The sequence below is a fragment of the Salvelinus fontinalis genome, unplaced genomic scaffold (assembly GCF_029448725.1).
Source record: "Salvelinus fontinalis isolate EN_2023a unplaced genomic scaffold, ASM2944872v1 scaffold_0056, whole genome shotgun sequence".
NCBI lineage: Eukaryota > Metazoa > Chordata > Actinopteri > Salmoniformes > Salmonidae > Salvelinus > Salvelinus fontinalis.
The window spans coordinates 361,099-367,796 of NW_026600265.1; the positions used below are offsets into that span (position 1 = coordinate 361,099).

General features: G+C 35.3%; 1 long non-coding RNA gene across 1 annotated transcript; it reads right to left on the reverse strand.

The window, feature by feature from the left end:
* Positions 1-5,502: 5,502 nt before the first annotated feature.
* Positions 5,503-6,698, reverse strand: LOC129842597 (uncharacterized). The gene is made up of 3 exons (XR_008757641.1): positions 6,629-6,698; positions 5,709-5,988; positions 5,503-5,540 (listed from the first exon to the last, which is right to left on the reverse strand). It is a non-coding gene; the product is annotated as an uncharacterized LOC129842597 (long non-coding RNA).

Below are 6,698 nucleotides of genomic sequence, written 5' to 3' on the forward strand. Positions count from 1 at the left end.
CCTCTCTCTTCCACCTAAAGGTCTTCGGCCCTGTTCCAACACTTTAGAAAATGCTTTCCTCCCTTCCTGCGGTTAGCAAAGTAATTCAGTTAAGGGTGTATTTTATTTGTGTTGGAACGTGGCCCCCCGGAGAGAGAAACGTTTTTTAAAAGATGTGTCACCGTTGGTTTAATGGACGGGCTTGGGTTCTAGTGGAATGCTGGAAAATGTCGTTTTTAAACTCAACATTTTTTTAGTGTCAATTTTTTTTAGACTCAACATTTTTAAACGTTTTATCAGAACAACAAGCCCGTCTGATCCAATCAAATCATGACGACCAAACAGACAGACGGGTAAATACAGTTTAAACCAGACCAGGGGTGGGCGATATTACTTAGCCTGGTCCCAGATCACTTTGGTCTTGTGTTGGCTCAGTTGGTAGAGCAAGGCACTTGCAACCCCTGAGGTTGGGGGTTTGACTCCAGCTAGGGCCGTCCATATGTACGGATGACTGACTCTAAGCTGCTTTGTACAAAAAAACAAAAACAAACATCTGCTGAGTTTTCTATATGAATGGTGCTCTCTTACCAACTTGACAACACAACACACAGATCTGGGACCATCTGTAACGGGTTTAGTTATTCCAAGTGCCAATAGTCACACCACACAGGGTCAGTTGATTATATATATATATTTTAACAAAGAGGTGTATATATATTTCCAGAAGTATATGACCCTTCTATCAAGAGTACTGCATGTATATAGAATGGATTATTTTTTAATGAAGACAGAAACAGAGTCGTATTATACATAACAGACAGTATATATTTAACCTGCCCGTGATATTATAACACTTAATGAGGTCTAACACAGTAAATTACAGACCTACAGACAGTAAATCTCCCCCATGATATTATAGCACTTAATGAGGTCTAACACAGTAAATTAGAGACAGTATTTCTCCCCCATGATATTATAGCACTTAATGAGGTCTAACACAGTAAATTAGAGACAGTATTTCTCCCCCATGATATTATAGCACTTAATGAGGTCTAACACAGTAAATTAGAGACAGTATATCTCCCCCATGATATTATAGCACTTAATGAGGTCTAACACAGTAAATTAGAGACAGTATATCTCCCCCATGATATTATAGCACTTAATGAGGTCTAACACAGTAAATTAGAGACAGTATATCTCCCCCATGATATTATAACACTTAATGAGGTCTAACACAGTAAATTACAGACCTACAGACCTACATCTCCCCCATGATATTATAGCCCTTAATGAGGTCTAACACAGTAAATTACAGACCTACAGACCTACATCTCCCCCATGATATTATAGCCCTTAATGAGGTCTAACACAGTAAATTACAGACCTACAGACAGTATATCTACCCCATGATATTATAGCCCTTAATGAGATCTAACACAGTAAATTACAGACCTACAGACAGTATATCTACCCCATGATATTATAGCACTTAATGAGGTCTAACACAGTAAATTACAGACCTACAGACAGTATATATTATAGCACTTAATGAGATCTAACACAGTAAATTACAGACCTACAGACAGTATATATTATAGCCCTTAATGAGATCTAACACAGTAAATTACAGACCTACAGACAGTATATCTACCCCATGATATTATAGCACTTAATGAGGTCTAACACAGTAAATTACAGACCTACAGACAGTATATATTATAGCACTTAATGAGATCTAACACAGTAAATTACAGACCTACAGACAGTATATATTATAGCCCTTAATGAGATCTAACACAGTAAATTACAGACCTACAGACAGTATATCTACCCCATGATATTATAGCACTTAATGAGGTCTAACACAGTAAATTAGAGACAGTATTTCTCCCCCATGATATTATAGCACTTAATGAGGTCTAACACAGTAAATTAGAGACAGTATTTCTCCCCCATGATATTATAGCACTTAATGAGGTCTAACACAGTAAATTAGAGACATTATTTCTCCCCCATGATATTATAGCACTTAATGAGGTCTAACACAGTAAATTAGAGACAGTATATCTCCCCCATGATATTATAACACTTAATGAGGTCTAACACAGTAAATTACAGACCTACAGACCTACATCTCCCCCATGATATTATAGCCCTTAATGAGATCTAACACAGTAAATTACAGACCTACAGACCTACATCTCCCCCATGATATTATAGCCCTTAATGAGATCTAACACAGTAAATTACAGACCTACAGACCTACATCTCCCCCATGATATTATAGCCCTTAATGAGGTCTAACACAGTAAATTACAGACCTACAGACCTACATCTCCCCCATGATATTATAGCCCTTAATGAGATCTAACACAGTAAATTACAGACCTACAGACCTACATCTCCCCCATGATATTATAGCCCTTAATGAGATCTAACACAGTAAATTACAGACCTACAGACCTACATCTCCCCCATGATATTATAGCCCTTAATGAGGTCTAACACAGTAAATTACAGACCTACAGACAGTAAATCTCCCCCATGATATTATAGCACTTAATGAGGTCTAACACAGTAAATTAGAGACAGTATTTCTCCCCCATGATATTATAGCACTTAATGAGGTCTAACACAGTAAATTAGAGACAGTATATCTCCCCCATGATATTATAGCACTTAATGAGGTCTAACACAGTAAATTAGAGACAGTATATCTCCCCCATGATATTATAGCACTTAATGAGGTCTAACACAGTAAATTAGAGACAGTATATCTCCCCCATGATATTATAACACTTAATGAGGTCTAACACAGTAAATTACAGACCTACAGACCTACATCTCCCCCATGATATTATAGCCCTTAATGAGATCTAACACAGTAAATTACAGACCTACAGACCTACATCTCCCCCATGATATTATAGCACTTAATGAGATCTAACACAGTAAATTACAGACCTACAGACCTACATCTCCCCCATGATATTATAGCACTTAATGAGATCTAACACAGTAAATTACAGACCTACAGACCTACATCTCCCCCATGATATTATAGCACTTAATGAGATCTAACACAGTAAATTACAGACCTACAGACAGTATATCTACCCCATGATATTATAGCACTTAATGAGGTCTAACACAGTAAATTACAGACATACAGACAGTATATATTATAGCACTTAATGAGGTCTAACACAGTAAATTACAGACCTACAAACAGTATATATTATAGCCCTTAATGAGATCTAACACAGTAAATTACAGACCTACAGACAGTATATATTATAGCCCTTAATGAGGTCTAACACAGTAAATTACAGACCTACAAACAGTATATATTATAGCCCTTAATGAGGTCTAACACAGTAAATTACAGACCTACAGACAGTATATATTATAGCCCTTAATGAGGTCTAACACAGTAAATTACAGACCTACAGACAGTATATATTATAGCCCTTAATGAGATCTAACACAGTAAATTACAGACCTACAGACAGTATATATTATAGCCCTTAATGAGATCTAACACAGTAAATTACAGACCTACAGACAGTATATATTATAGCCCTTAATGAGGTCTAACACAGTAAATTACAGACCTACAGACAGTATATATTATAGCCCTTAATGAGATCTAACACAGTAAATTACAGACCTACAGACAGTATATATTATAGCCCTTAATGAGATCTAACACAGTAAATTACAGACCTACAGACAGTATATATTATAGCCCTTAATGAGGTCTAACACAGTAAATTACAGACCTACAGACAGTATATATTATAGCACTTAATGAGGTCTAACACAGTAAATTACAGACCTACAGACAGTATATATTATAGCACTTAATGAGGTCTAACACAGTAAATTACAGACCTACAGACAGTATATATTATAGCACTTAATGAGGTCTAACACAGTAAATTACAGACCTACAGACAGTATATATTATAGCACTTAATGAGGTCTAACACAGTAAATTACAGACCTACAGACAGTATATATTATAGCCCTTAATGAGGTCTAACACAGTAAATTACAGACCTACAGACAGTATATATTATAGCCCTTAATGAGGTCTAACACAGTAAATTACAGACCTACAGACAGTATATCTACCCCATGATATTATAGCACTTAATGAGGTCTAACACAGTAAATTACAGACATACAGACAGTATATATTATAGCACTTAATGAGGTCTAACACAGTAAATTACAGACCTACAGACAGTATATCTACCCCATGATATTATAACACTTAATGAGGTCTAACACAGTAAATTACAGACCTACAGACAGTATATATTATAGCACTTAATGAGGTCTAACACAGTAAATTACAGACCTACAGACAGTATATATTATAGCCCTTAATGAGATCTAACACAGTAAATTACAGACCTACAGACAGTATATATTATAGCACTTAATGAGGTCTAACACAGTAAATTACAGACCTACAGACAGTATATATTATAGCCCTTAATGAGGTCTAACACAGTAAATTACAGACCTACAGACCTACATCTCCCCCATGATATTATAGCCCTTAATGAGGTCTAACACAGTAAATTACAGACCTACAGACCTACATCTCCCCCATGATATTATAGCCCTTAATGAGATCTAACACAGTAAATTACAGACCTACAGACCTACATCTCCCCCATGATATTATAGCCCTTAATGAGATCTAACACAGTAAATTACAGACCTACAGACCTACATCTCCCCCATGATATTATAGCCCTTAATGAGGTCTAACACAGTAAATTACAGACCTACAGACAGTAAATCTCCCCCATGATATTATAGCACTTAATGAGGTCTAACACAGTAAATTAGAGACAGTATTTCTCCCCCATGATATTATAGCACTTAATGAGGTCTAACACAGTAAATTAGAGACAGTATATCTCCCCCATGATATTATAGCACTTAATGAGGTCTAACACAGTAAATTAGAGACAGTATATCTCCCCCATGATATTATAGCACTTAATGAGGTCTAACACAGTAAATTAGAGACAGTATATCTCCCCCATGATATTATAACACTTAATGAGGTCTAACACAGTAAATTACAGACCTACAGACCTACATCTCCCCCATGATATTATAGCCCTTAATGAGATCTAACACAGTAAATTACAGACCTACAGACCTACATCTCCCCCATGATATTATAGCACTTAATGAGATCTAACACAGTAAATTACAGACCTACAGACCTACATCTCCCCCATGATATTATAGCACTTAATGAGATCTAACACAGTAAATTACAGACCTACAGACCTACATCTCCCCCATGATATTATAGCACTTAATGAGATCTAACACAGTAAATTACAGACCTACAGACAGTATATCTACCCCATGATATTATAGCACTTAATGAGGTCTAACACAGTAAATTACAGACATACAGACAGTATATATTATAGCACTTAATGAGGTCTAACACAGTAAATTACAGACCTACAAACAGTATATATTATAGCCCTTAATGAGATCTAACACAGTAAATTACAGACCTACAGACAGTATATATTATAGCCCTTAATGAGGTCTAACACAGTAAATTACAGACCTACAAACAGTATATATTATAGCCCTTAATGAGGTCTAACACAGTAAATTACAGACCTACAGACAGTATATATTATAGCCCTTAATGAGGTCTAACACAGTAAATTACAGACCTACAGACAGTATATATTATAGCCCTTAATGAGATCTAACACAGTAAATTACAGACCTACAGACAGTATATATTATAGCCCTTAATGAGATCTAACACAGTAAATTACAGACCTACAGACAGTATATATTATAGCCCTTAATGAGGTCTAACACAGTAAATTACAGACCTACAGACAGTATATATTATAGCCCTTAATGAGATCTAACACAGTAAATTACAGACCTACAGACAGTATATATTATAGCCCTTAATGAGATCTAACACAGTAAATTACAGACCTACAGACAGTATATATTATAGCCCTTAATGAGGTCTAACACAGTAAATTACAGACCTACAGACAGTATATATTATAGCACTTAATGAGGTCTAACACAGTAAATTACAGACCTACAGACAGTATATATTATAGCACTTAATGAGGTCTAACACAGTAAATTACAGACCTACAGACAGTATATATTATAGCACTTAATGAGGTCTAACACAGTAAATTACAGACCTACAGACAGTATATATTATAGCACTTAATGAGGTCTAACACAGTAAATTACAGACCTACAGACAGTATATATTATAGCCCTTAATGAGGTCTAACACAGTAAATTACAGACCTACAGACAGTATATATTATAGCCCTTAATGAGGTCTAACACAGTAAATTACAGACCTACAGACAGTATATCTACCCCATGATATTATAGCACTTAATGAGGTCTAACACAGTAAATTACAGACATACAGACAGTATATATTATAGCACTTAATGAGGTCTAACACAGTAAATTACAGACCTACAGACAGTATATCTACCCCATGATATTATAACACTTAATGAGGTCTAACACAGTAAATTACAGACCTACAGACAGTATATATTATAGCACTTAATGAGGTCTAACACAGTAAATTACAGACCTACAGACAGTATATATTATAGCCCTTAATGAGATCTAACACAGTAAATTACAGACCTACAGACAGTATA